We start from the raw sequence: 12,199 nt of genomic DNA, 5'->3' as shown, positions 1-12,199 counted from the left end.
AAAGCCTATCTGGGCTGGGCACAGTGGCTGACGCCTGTAATCTCAGCACTGTGGGAGGCTGAGGTGGGCGGATCACTTGAGGTCAGGAGTTTGAGACCAGCCTGGCCAACATGGTAAATCCCTGTTTCTACTGAAAAAAAATACAAAAAGATTAGTCAGGCTGCTGGCAGTCACCTGTAATCCCAGCTACTAAGGAGGCTGAGGCAGGAGAATCTCTTGGAGTAATCCCAGCTGCGAAGGAGACTGAGGCAGAGGTTGCAGTGAGCCAAGATTTTGCCACTGCACTCCAGCCTGGGCGACAGAGCAAGACTCCATCTCAAAAATAAAATTCAAATAAAACAAAGCCTATCCATTGTGTTGGGTTTTGGCCCTAGGAGATAATTTTTACATTCTTATCTCATTGCCCCACTGGCACAAAAGACTTCCTCCCTCTTCTATATTAATACATTTGTAACTTAATAGAAGTGCCAGCGTGACCATTTTGAAGAGGGTAGAGAAGAATATTTTAATCTGTTACTTAAAAGGACTGACTTTAGAAACAATCTACAATAGTTGCTGAGAGCACTGGACAGGGGGATCTGCTTTGGCAATATCCCAGATTTAGGCTAAAAGTAGTAAGAGATGAGTCCTGTTAGGAATATCTGGGAATCACAGGCAATAAGAAATCTATACCAGGTACTGTAATGTAGTCCCTACAGCCTTATTTTACTATGTTAACTCAAAGGAGGTATTTCACACACACAAAAAAAAATCGGAAGTAAATCTCCCTTACATCATCCTTAAAGATTAGCAATGTGCCTGGAATACCCGGCTTCTACTTAATAGCTTTTAGCTATTTGTAGCGGGAATTTATCATGTCTTATAGATCTTGTTGATATTATTAGCCTTTAGTTCCCCAAAAGTGAGTTTCATATACCCACATTGCCTTTTTGGGTCTGTTTTCTCATCTAGAAAATAAGAAAGATAATAATTATTAGTGTAAATGCAAGCCTCTGCAAACCTCCTCTCTCAGGGTTCTACAAAAACATCCTTGAAAACATTAAGTAGGAAAAAAATTTATATTAATCATAGAAGCTTAGGTTTAGATTAGTGGAAACTAGAAAGAATTTCTGCTAAACAGAAATTTAGTAGAATCCTAGTAAGGGGTAGGATTTTAAAAAATGACTGACTCCAATTCTACATCAGAACATCCTGTTAATAAAACAAGATGACGGCCGGGCGCAGTGGCTCACGCCTGTAATCCCAGCACTTCGGGAGGCCGAGATGGGCCGATCACGAGGTCAGGAAATCAAGACCATCCTGGCTAATACGGTGAAACCCCGTCTCCACTAAAAATACAAAAACTGAGCCAGGCGTGGCGGTGGGCGCCTGTAGTCCCAACTGCTCCAGAGGCTGAGGCAGGAGAATGGCGTGAACCCGGGAGGCGGAGCTTGCAGTGAGCCGAGATCACGCCACTGCACTCTAGCCTGGGCGACAGAGAGAGACTCCGTCTCAAAGAAAAACAAATAAAACAAGATGACACCTTAGCCTCCCATCTTCTGACATTCCTTGTTATGTATGAGAAGGCTATACTATTAATTTGAGACAGCTATTGAGAGTCTTGTCATAATAGGCTTCTTTCTGCATTCCTTCACTAGTGGCCCTGAAGCTGCACTATGTTGGAGGTTTCCTTGACTAAGAGAACCACACCTGGCATTCACCTCGGTAGGGGAGTCATAAAAGATCCTGCCTCTGACCAGAAGAGTATGAATGACAAAGGTGACATAACTAGCATAGAAAGATGTCTTAGCCTCTGCACATCAGCTGATTTAGAATACTTACAGATGGGGGGCGTGGTGGGGGGGCGGCGCAGAATGTTCTTTTCAGCTTCTTTGCCCTGAGAACTTTGATCTTATTGCAAGGAAGTCCCTTACCCTCTTCTACCCTAGATCTGACGGACCTCCTGGGATTTCCTGGGAAAATGAAATGAGTCTAACACCTTTGACCACCTGCTGGATATTATATCAGCACTTACTTGAGTAGACTGTGAAAGAGCTGAAAGCAATATTCAGAGTCTGACAGTTCTCTGCAGTTGGCCTAGATAACCTCATTGTGAAATAAGTAACTAAATGGACAAAAGATTTGAACAAGCACTTCACAAAAGAAGACCAAGAGGAGGGCAGGGTTTTTTTTTTTTTTGGAGAGTTTTATTTAGTTTTGTTTTGGGGTTGTTTTGTTTTGGCAGAGGACAGGAGGAGTGGATAGATTCATTTTGTAGAGAAATATTAAAATATTCTTTGGAATTTGATAGTTAATTTAAGCTTAAGAATCTTTTAAAATTCAGAATGTTCAGCCGTATTAGTCATCAATGAACTACTCATTACAACTACAATAAGCTACCCTAACAGTGGTATGAACAGCAAGAATTAAAATGTTGACAATACCAAGTACTGGTGACAGTGTGAAACAAGAACTGCTGATCCAAATTGGCTCAACCACTTGGGAAAATGTTTGACGGTATCTACTAAAGTTGAATATATGTATGCCCTCAACTCAGCAGTTCCACTTCTAAGCATATATCCAACAAAGATGTGTACATATGTGTACCAAAAGACGCATACAAAAACATTCTTGGTATTATTCATAGTAGCCTCAAAGTAGAAACAACCCCAGTGTCCATGAACAGAATGCATATGACACTGTATAGCAAGGAAATGAGCTAACTCTTGCTACACTTAATGATTTGAAGGAATCTCACAAACATAATGTTGAACAAAAGCAACCAGCCAACAAAAGATGTACTGTAGGATTCCCACTTAACAGAGTTCAAAAACAAGTAAAACATACCTTTGAGCAGACTGGAATGGGGAAATTCACAAAGGGAGTTATGGTGTGTTGGTGGTCTTGTCTTTCTTGACCAGGATGGGATAACTGATCGTTTTTGAGCTGTACTGTATGGAGTATGCATTTTTTATTTATCTTATACTTCAATTAAAGTTTTTCTTTCTTAGTGAATAAAGCAAAAATCAGCATGAGGCTGGTGAAACAGACAGTTCTGCAGAATGAGAGAAGAGCAATGTCTTGAAGCATTTAGAAAGAAGGACTTTATTCTTCCAGTGCTTATAGAACAAGAAATATTAGAAAATATCTGCTTTTGCTCCCCCTATGGTGCAGCAGGTTATTATGATGGCAAGAGGGCAGGAGAATAAGAGTGAGAAAAGAAAGGGAGAAGCTAAATTAATATTTGTGTCAGAAATAGTAAATAGTCATAGCACTAAAGAAAATGGAATCCAAGATGAACAGTGAATACTAAACTACTTTTCAGAATCCTGTGGGTTTTCATGAGTCCACAAAGGGAAGATAGAGGGAAGTTCCCCCACTTCCTGTTCATTATACAGATCAGAACTGCTTTCATCAATGTTATATATTGTGCTTTAAAAGCTTTCCTTTAAAGGATTCTGCAGCTTAAATGAGTTAGGATGAACAAAAAGCACCAGAGCGAAAGACAAAAAGCACCCTCCGACGTATATAGTAAGAGAAAAGGTGCAGATCAAAAAGGCTGATTACAGAGATTTATCCTTTGACTAATAGATGGTCCCAATAAACAATAACTCATTTGAATAGAAAAAACATCATTGATCTAAAAAATTTTAAAAGGCACAAGACTGAAGATCCTCTTCTACACACTTTAAATGCCATCTGGAATGGAGCAATGTCTGCAGTTTTGTAGCCCAAGATTTCTCTACTCATCCAAATTGTAAAGGTAACAGACATTCTGTGATATACAATGTACTGCTCATTTGCCCTTTCTGGAAAAAAATTAATCACTGCACTCCCAAAATGAATCAAAATTAAGAATAAAAGAATAAGGAAAGAAAGGCCAGTCGGTGAGTATTGATATCATCACGGAAACTATTAGAATAATGAAAGTAATTGTAAATTTCATTTTAAAAAAAGGTTTATTATATGACTTATCTATTCTGAAATTTTTCAGTGGGATTTATAACCCTAGGTTAAGTTAATGAAGGCCAAGAAGGAATGGCAGTTTCTTTTTTCGGGGGACAGAGGCAGGTAAGGGGTAAAATCCTTCTCTTTTGTAAAGAAATATTAAAATTCATTCATTTTTTACTTTGATAATTAAATGTAAGGTTAAGAATCTTTTGAAATCTGTTAAGGTGGTTAATAATAAAATTAATAACAGAATGTCTTCTCTTCAAATTCTTGAACAATGCAAAAGTGAAATTTTGTCTATGAAAAAGGTAAAAAAAAAAAAAAAGCACATAAGACCAAAACTGTTTAAACTGTTTAAATTCTAAAAACAAAATGAAATTGTTTCCTTCGTCCAAGAGACTTACCTTCAAATCCAATTCTGTCACACACACTTAACACAAAAAGTATCTCAGAGTACAATTTAAGGAGAAGTTATAAGGCTAAATAACAGAAGCATAGTCACTGGTAAAGTTACAATTAGTAGTGAAGAAAACAGACCCTGACACTTATACACAGGCTCATATAGGATTAAAATGCGAAATTGCAAGTACTTTATATATCTATATTAATATGTAATATATATATACTTTTATATATTAAAATATGAAAGTACAAAGTATACTTTACAATAGTGTAGGGATTGTGATGGAAACCTTAACATGTTCCGTGAACCATCACAACACAAATCAAATATGGGGAAAAATTATCTGCAAGAAATGAAAAATAAAGCAAAATTAATATGTATAGAAAAAATACAACTTTTCTCAAATGGAATAGTTTACAAATCGACCAGAAAGCAGTGCCGAATGACAAAAGCAGCATAGAGGACCCAGAAAGATCTCTTAGCTTTCTGCACATCAGCTGATTTAGAGTATTTATAGCAGGATAAAAGAAATACCTCCAACATGTTCTTTCCAGCCTCTCTGTTTGAAATACTTTGGTCTGATTGGAAGGACATCTCTTACTCTCTTCTACCCTAAGTGTAGATCCTGTCGGCCTCCTTGGATTTCTGGAGGAATGAAATGGCTCTGACATTCAGTGCCCACCTGTTGTACATTACTTCAGCATCTGAATGGCCTGTAATAGCTGAAAGCAATCCTTAGAGCCTGACAATTTCCCTGCAGTGCATTTTAAAAGGCAAAAGTTATACATGATAATAAAACTAAAAGATTTTAATAGAAGCCTCCTACACGGTTGTTTTTTCAAAAAGATCCAGTAAAATTGAGTGAAAACAAAATGGCAAATAAAAGCTAGAGGATGTGTTTAAAGCTATGCTGAAAGGCAAACTGATAGCCACTATTATTTAGAATGTGAAAATGAACTAATAGACATGTAACACAAGGGGAAAAAGTAACAATATGGATAATACTAGGAATAACTCAGGAGAAAGCAAACAGGCAAACTCCTGACAAATGCATTTTTTAAAAAAATCAAAATCAGAAATAAAGATAATGAAAAATAGATTATTAAAAATAATGCAATCCTTAATTATTTTAATTTAAATATTTGCTATGACATATTCAGTACACAAGTTTAGAAAACTCACTCAAGAAATACAAAATTCAAACAGGTCAATAACCAAGAAAAAGATTAATGTAGTAACCAGTGAATTGTATCTCCTCAAATGAGTCCTGATCACGCTATGCATTCTCCCAAACTTTTAAGAAGCACATTATGCCTATGTTATATAAATTTTCTCTGGCAGGCAGAAAAGGGTGAGTGTACACCACATTAAATTTTGTGCAGTTACTGTTACCCTGACACCAAAACATTGAAAAGACAAAAATCAAAGCTATAAATTGTTCTTTTACCTAGGAATATGGATGCAAACAAACCTAAATAAAATATTAGAAGTACCAATCACGTGTTCAAAGAACAACATACCATTGCCAAGTAGGGTTTATCCTTTGATGAAAGAGCGGTTCCCATTGGGGGGAAAAAATCTGTTAATACACATTTTTTTTTTCGGGGACAGGGTCTCACTTTGTTGCCCAGGCTGCTCTCGAACTCTAATACGCATCTCAATAGATCCACAATGAGATCTGTTTGCCCAGTTGGTTACTTGTCAATTCTTGTGACCATATGAATGTCATGGACTCTTTGGATTATTCATGATTAGTCTGAAACAATCACTAAGTGGAAGGATGGGACTAGTCTGGGTTGTTTAAATGAATCAGTTTCTAGCCTTGTTCCCAACTACATGACTGCAATATAATGGGGAAGGTATGGAGAGCATGTTGGTAAGGCAAACACAATGTCTAAAACTGCTTCTTAGCTAGATTTATTGCCAGGCACTGGGCGAGTGGCTTTACATATATCTCAAAACTCTGTGGTGTAAGTACTATTTTTCCTATTTTATCAACAGGAAGCTGAAGTACACTCAGAGAAATAAAGTAACTTGCTCAAGTAACAGCCAGAAATGGGGAAGCTGGACTTCAGATACAGGTGACTTAAACTTGAGGCCCATTCTCTTAACCACTACACTAAATATCAATGGCCATAATGAAGATTACAGGTGCTACCACATGCACACACTAATCAAAATTATGTAACACCAAATCCTTCCAAAACTGTGGGATAGAATGGAAATCATGCTTACTGTTTAGAGAAAGCAAGCAGAATACAAAATTGCATATAATGTAGTTAATGATTTTTTTAAGCTAGAATGAATTTGAAAGAGCCATATGGGTGTATTTGCTTTTCACTATTTTCCATTTTTCCTTAGTGAACATTTGTACTTTAAAAAAAAAAAACTAAAAAAAGCCAGGCACGGTGGCTTATGCCTGTAATCCCAGCACTTTGGGTGGCCGAGGTGGGTGGATCATCTGAGGTCAGGAGTTTGAGACCAGCCTGACCAACATGGTGAAATCCCATCTCTACTAAAAAGACACACACACACACACACACACACAAAATGAGCCAGGCATGGTGGCACACACCTGTAATCCCAGCTATTCAGGAGGCTGAGGCAGGAGAATCGCTTGAACCCGGGAGGCGGAGGTTGCGGTGAGCCAGGATCATGCCATTGCACTCCAGCCTGGGCGACAGAACGAGACTCCATCTAAAAAAAAAAAAAAAAAAAATTAAAAAAATATACTGTATGCCCTACTAGATGGTAAAGTTTTTATGAGGAAAGCCTGTGTTTTATTTTTGTAACCTCAAACATAGCCATGCACCTTACAAATAATAGGCACAAAATAAATTTTTATCCATTTGGTTTATAGCATAAAGGATTCCTATGTATGTCTCCTGCAAAGATTCCGTAAACAAGTGTGTATTCTCTATAGATATTGCAATAATTGTTTAGGTACTACCCTTTCAAACTGAAGTTTTACTTAGGCTTATTTTTAAAGATTATGCTAATTTTTATTTTAATGTTGTGTTTTTGTTGTTTGTACAATTTTACTAGTGCCTGGTTCACAGTCCAAATACAAATCTAGGTGATTTTTGAATAATAGATGATACTTGTTAAACTCTATAACTATATCACTACTGTTCCAAGCACTGTGAGATATTTTCCCATTTAGCCATCTAACAGTTCTGTGAAATTAATACTGTGAGGCACAGGGAGGTTAAATGACTTCTGACAGGACACATAGCAAATAAGTAATGGAGCTGGGATTCACGCTCAAATGTGACTCCATGGCCTCACTTAAGTTCACACACTGTGATACTCTGGTTTCTCTTCAGATCATATAAATCTTTTGCCTTTTACTGAAGATTTCCATGGAGAGGAACAGTTATGAGTCTTTACCCAATTTTTTGAGGCCTCTTGTTTAATGATGTTTTTTTTTTTTAAGTTTACATGCTGTTTAATTCAACCACTGTTCTGGGTTTTATTTGTTTTTTGAGAAGTGTAAAATCTTTTATGTTATAAATAGACCATGTAATTGTGAAAAAATTTTATTCCATTGTATGACTCCTTGAAAGAATGAGGTGGAAGAATAAAGTAAGAAAAGTATAACTGAGATGAGAAGAAGTGAAAGCAAGAGAAAAGGATTAGAGATGGCAGAATAAAGAGGGTGACTCAGTGACTTCGGGGTCAAAATGTTGGTTCCTTTTTCACCTTGGTTGTACAAGTTTGTTCAACAATAATGTATTGACCATGTATGTACTAGCTGCCAAGGACATAATGGTGAAGAGAAAAAAAGATGACTTCTTTGCCCTTATGTATAATAGCTTATATAATTATTATAAGCTTCTATTATATAATGTAGTTTGAAAAAGTAGTTTACAGTGAGTCAACTGCCAGTAAGGCAGGCTGGCTTCTCCCCAACCTATCAATTTTAGAGGATTCACAAGAACACAGGAATCCCCCTTTACTGTCATCCTTAATTTGGCCACACCTAATTCTGCTTTTGTGTTTGTTTTAAAGGGTTTTATTGTTGTGATTTTGGGGATAAAGATTACAGTGTTGTCTACACATCTTAAGTGTACGATTTGAGAATTCTTGATTAACGCATACACTCTTATAACCCACTTTCGGAGACTATTCCCATGGGTCTGTTGTGTTTCTGTTCGTCTTGTAAGCAAAGGCACTATCTTTTTAAATATGTTTGTATAGTAAACAGAATCAGAAGACAGATAGTGTCTCCCTCTGGTGCAAGAGACAAGTTCTGTTTAGTAAAATTAAGGTAATATCTCCTTCCAGGGCAAAGGACAAGCAGAGTTACAGCTCTTGATTAAAGATTTAGGCTTCTTAAGCTTGGTGTTCCTCAGTTGTAGCACACACTGTGGCATGCACGGCATCCACTCGGGTCACTCTGCATTACCCCTGTAAGACTTGGGGGATACTCTGCATTACCCCTGTAAGACTTGGGGGACAAAAGGAACCAAGGCAGACATGCAGCTCAGGCTGCTTACTGTGTTGCGGATAATGAAGTCCTTTGTCTCTGATGCAGGAGATGGTGGCAAGCTTTTTATCTTGCAAGTAGAATAACATCTCAGACCCTTCACAGTTCTTGACAATCCCACCCCTTCGAGATAGAGTTCATTTTTATTGGAGCAGCAAGTTCCCTCATGCCCCTTTCCCATCAATCTCACAAGAATATCCTTTTTCTGATTTCATTCACACTAGATAGTGTTGCCTTTTCTAGAACATCACATACATGGAATCATACAGCATACAGTTGCCCCTTGGTATCTTGAGGAGGAATGTTCTCAGGACCTCCCTGCAGATACCAAAATCCAGGGATGCTCAAATTGTTAAGTCTCATATAAAATGATGTAGGCCAGGTGCAGTGACTTACGCCTGTAACTCTAGCATTTTGGGAGGCTGAGGTGGGTGGATCACTGACCTCAGGAGTTTGAGACCAGCCTGGGCATCATGGTAAAACCCCATCTCTCAAAAACAAAAGAAAAATTAGCCTGGCATGGTGGCTCATACCTATATTCCCAGCTATTTGTGGGACTGAGGTGGGAAGATCACTTGAGCCCAGGAGGCAGAGGTTGCAGTGAGCCAAGATTGTGCCACTGCACTCCAGCCTGGGTAACAGAGCAAGACCCATCTCAAAAATAAATAAAAATAAAATGGTGTAGTATTTGCATATAACCTATGCACATTTTCTTGTTTACCTTATCTGTAGATTACTTATAATATCTAGTACAACGTAAATGCTATGTAAACAGTTGTTATACTGTATTGTTTAGGAAATAACCACAAGAAAAAATCTGTATGTATTCAATGCAGGCACAACCATCCTTTTTTTTTGTCACGTATTTTCAAACTAGGCTGGTTGAATCCACAGATGTGGAACCCAGGGATACACACAGTTGACTGTGTACTCATTTGTATTTATCTGCTTTCACTCAGCATGAAGTCTGTGAAATTCATCCATGCTGTGGTACGTATCAGTGATTCATTCCTTTTCCTGGCTGAAGAGTAGCCCAATGTAAGAATAACAGTTGTAACATTAGTAATTCACATGTTTAGCTTTATCATATGTAAGACATTGGGAATCAAACATTGTTTAGACTAGATTCTATTACCTTTAGATGAAGAGTCTTCATTTCTGTTCTAGCAGGCACTTAGCTTATTTGGACCCCCATTTCCACCTCTCCCTCTTTTGCAATGGGCGGCCCCTGGATTTCTGTTGGAGTTTTCAGCCTTTCAGGTATTGTTTTCCATCACCACCACCTCTGGTAGTCTCCTTTGCACATGCACAACCAAAGAGTCAGCCAAAAATTTTGAGTGAGATTTATCATAGATTTTGGGACTCCTTGTTTTTTGGCTCTGTCCTTTTTGGGGGATGCTCCCTTGCTCTCAAATTGCTTAGGCATCCCCATAGTGTGCCCATTGACTCAAGCCATTAAGACTGCACTTTTCTGCTTGAGTTCTAGCATTGCTGTGCTGAGGTAAAGGTTCATAAACATGAATCTCACCCGGTGTGGTTCTCTTCTTTCAATGTTTACTCCCCTTAGTCTCTGCCTGCTTTTGGTAATTCTCCAAGTACCTTCAATTAGGTCATATATATGTGAACTATTGAATATATATATATGTTGCCCAGAGTTTGTAATTGTTATAGGAGACATAGTCTGATAAAAGCTCCTCTATCATTTTCAGAATCAGTGTAGTGTATTTTTATTCCTGTGTAGTATATTTTTATTCCTTTTTTTTCAAAATTTCTGTGACATTTTACTTTGTATGTGTATCTTATAAGCAACATGTGGCTAAATTTTGTTCTTTGTGGAATCTGATAGTCTGTGGAATCATTAGGTCACTTTAACGCATTTACATTCATTGTGATTAATGACATTTAGATTTACTTATTTACTCATTTATTCATTCATTTAGAAGTGTGGTCTTGCTGTGTTGCCCAGGCTGGTCTTAGACTCCAGGGCTCAAATGAACCTCCTGCTTCATACTGCTGAATAACTGGGACTTCTAGTGTGTGCCATCATGCCTAGCTTTTTTTTTTTTTTTTTTTTTTTTTGAGACAGAGTTTTGCTCTTGTTGCCCAGGCTAGAGTGCAATGGTGTGATCTTGGCTCACTGCAACCTCTGCTTCCTGGGTTCAAGCGATTCTCCTGTCTCAGCCTCCCAAGTAGCTGTGATTACAGGCGTGCACCACCATGCCAGGCTAATTTTCTATTTTTAGTAGGGATGGAGTTTCACCATGTTGATCAGGCTGGTCTTGAACTCCTGACTTCAAGTGATCCACCCACGTCAGCCTCCCAAAGTGTTGGGATTAAAGGCTTGAGCCACCACACCCGGCCCATCATGCATTTATTTTTTACCACTTTATTTTATGTGTTTACCATTATTTACAATTGCTTCTTTAGTTCTGGTTGTCTGCCAGGTTGATAAGGTTTTCTATTATCCCCCCACTTTGATGTTCTCCTTACTTGGAAGTTACAGATTACATTTATGTTCCTTAGGGGCCACCCTTAAACTTCCGACTAAAGTCTAAAGTTGTTTAGTATTTCTACCTTCCTTCCAAACAGGAAAAGACATTATTTTGTTTACTCGTTAACAGATTCCTACCTTTCCTTTTATTGTTGTCTGGAAATTCAGTATCAACATTTTTATCATAAAATATATTTTTTAAAAAATTAATATTCAAACATGACAATTTTATGCTCATCATTGTTTCTTTTTAAACAAAATAATTTTATTGATATACAATCCACATACCATAAAATCACCATTGTATTTTGCATCTAACTTCTTTCCCTTACCTTCACTTTTCTTCTTGCAAGCGCTAATGGTTATTTCAGTGAGATGTATTTTGGGGTTTTGTTTCATTTTGTTTCCTTTTTGTCTGCAAATGCCTTTACTCTGCTTTCACTCTTAGATAGTAGCTTTTGGGTTAGTATAGAGTTCTACAACCGGAGTTATTTTCCCTTGGCAATTTGAAACATCATTCTGTTGCATCCTGTCACTTACTTTTCTCAATTAGAAATCTGTTATTAGTCTAATTTTTATTCCTTTATGGTTGATTTTGTTCCCTCTTTGATAACTTTAAATTTTTTTTGTATCCTGCAGTTTTACTCTTATGTGTCTATGTAAGAGTTTATATTTTTTCCTGCTTGGTACAGAATGTACTTTTACTCTAAGGGATTATTCTTCAATTCTGGAAAGTTGTCTGCCCCTATGTCTTCAAATATTGCTTCTTTGTAATTTTGTCTATTTTCTTCTTTTGAAATTTTATTAGACAGTTGGAGCCTCTCAGTCTGGTCTCTGTGTCACTTATTTTCTCACTTATTTTTAAAAATCTCTCTCTGTTGCATTT

General features: G+C 37.4%; 1 long non-coding RNA gene and 1 other non-coding gene across 2 annotated transcripts; both read left to right on the top strand.

The window, feature by feature from the left end:
• Window positions 1–249: 249 nt before the first annotated feature.
• LOC115893236 lies at window positions 250–9,285 on the top strand. The gene is made up of 3 exons (XR_004053221.1): window positions 250–4,050; window positions 6,335–6,414; window positions 7,900–9,285. It is a non-coding gene; the product is annotated as an uncharacterized LOC115893236 (long non-coding RNA).
• On the top strand, window positions 7,640–7,756 carry LOC115893425. The gene has a single exon (XR_004053422.1). It is a non-coding gene; the product is annotated as a U5 spliceosomal RNA (small nuclear RNA).
• Window positions 9,286–12,199: the final 2,914 nt, after the last annotated feature.

The sequence above is a fragment of the Rhinopithecus roxellana genome, chromosome 14 (genome assembly GCF_007565055.1).
Source record: "Rhinopithecus roxellana isolate Shanxi Qingling chromosome 14, ASM756505v1, whole genome shotgun sequence".
NCBI classification, from domain to species: Eukaryota; Metazoa; Chordata; class Mammalia; order Primates; family Cercopithecidae; genus Rhinopithecus; species Rhinopithecus roxellana.
Note: the sequence above shows the minus strand (reverse complement) of the source record. Positions and strands in the feature narration are given on the sequence as shown.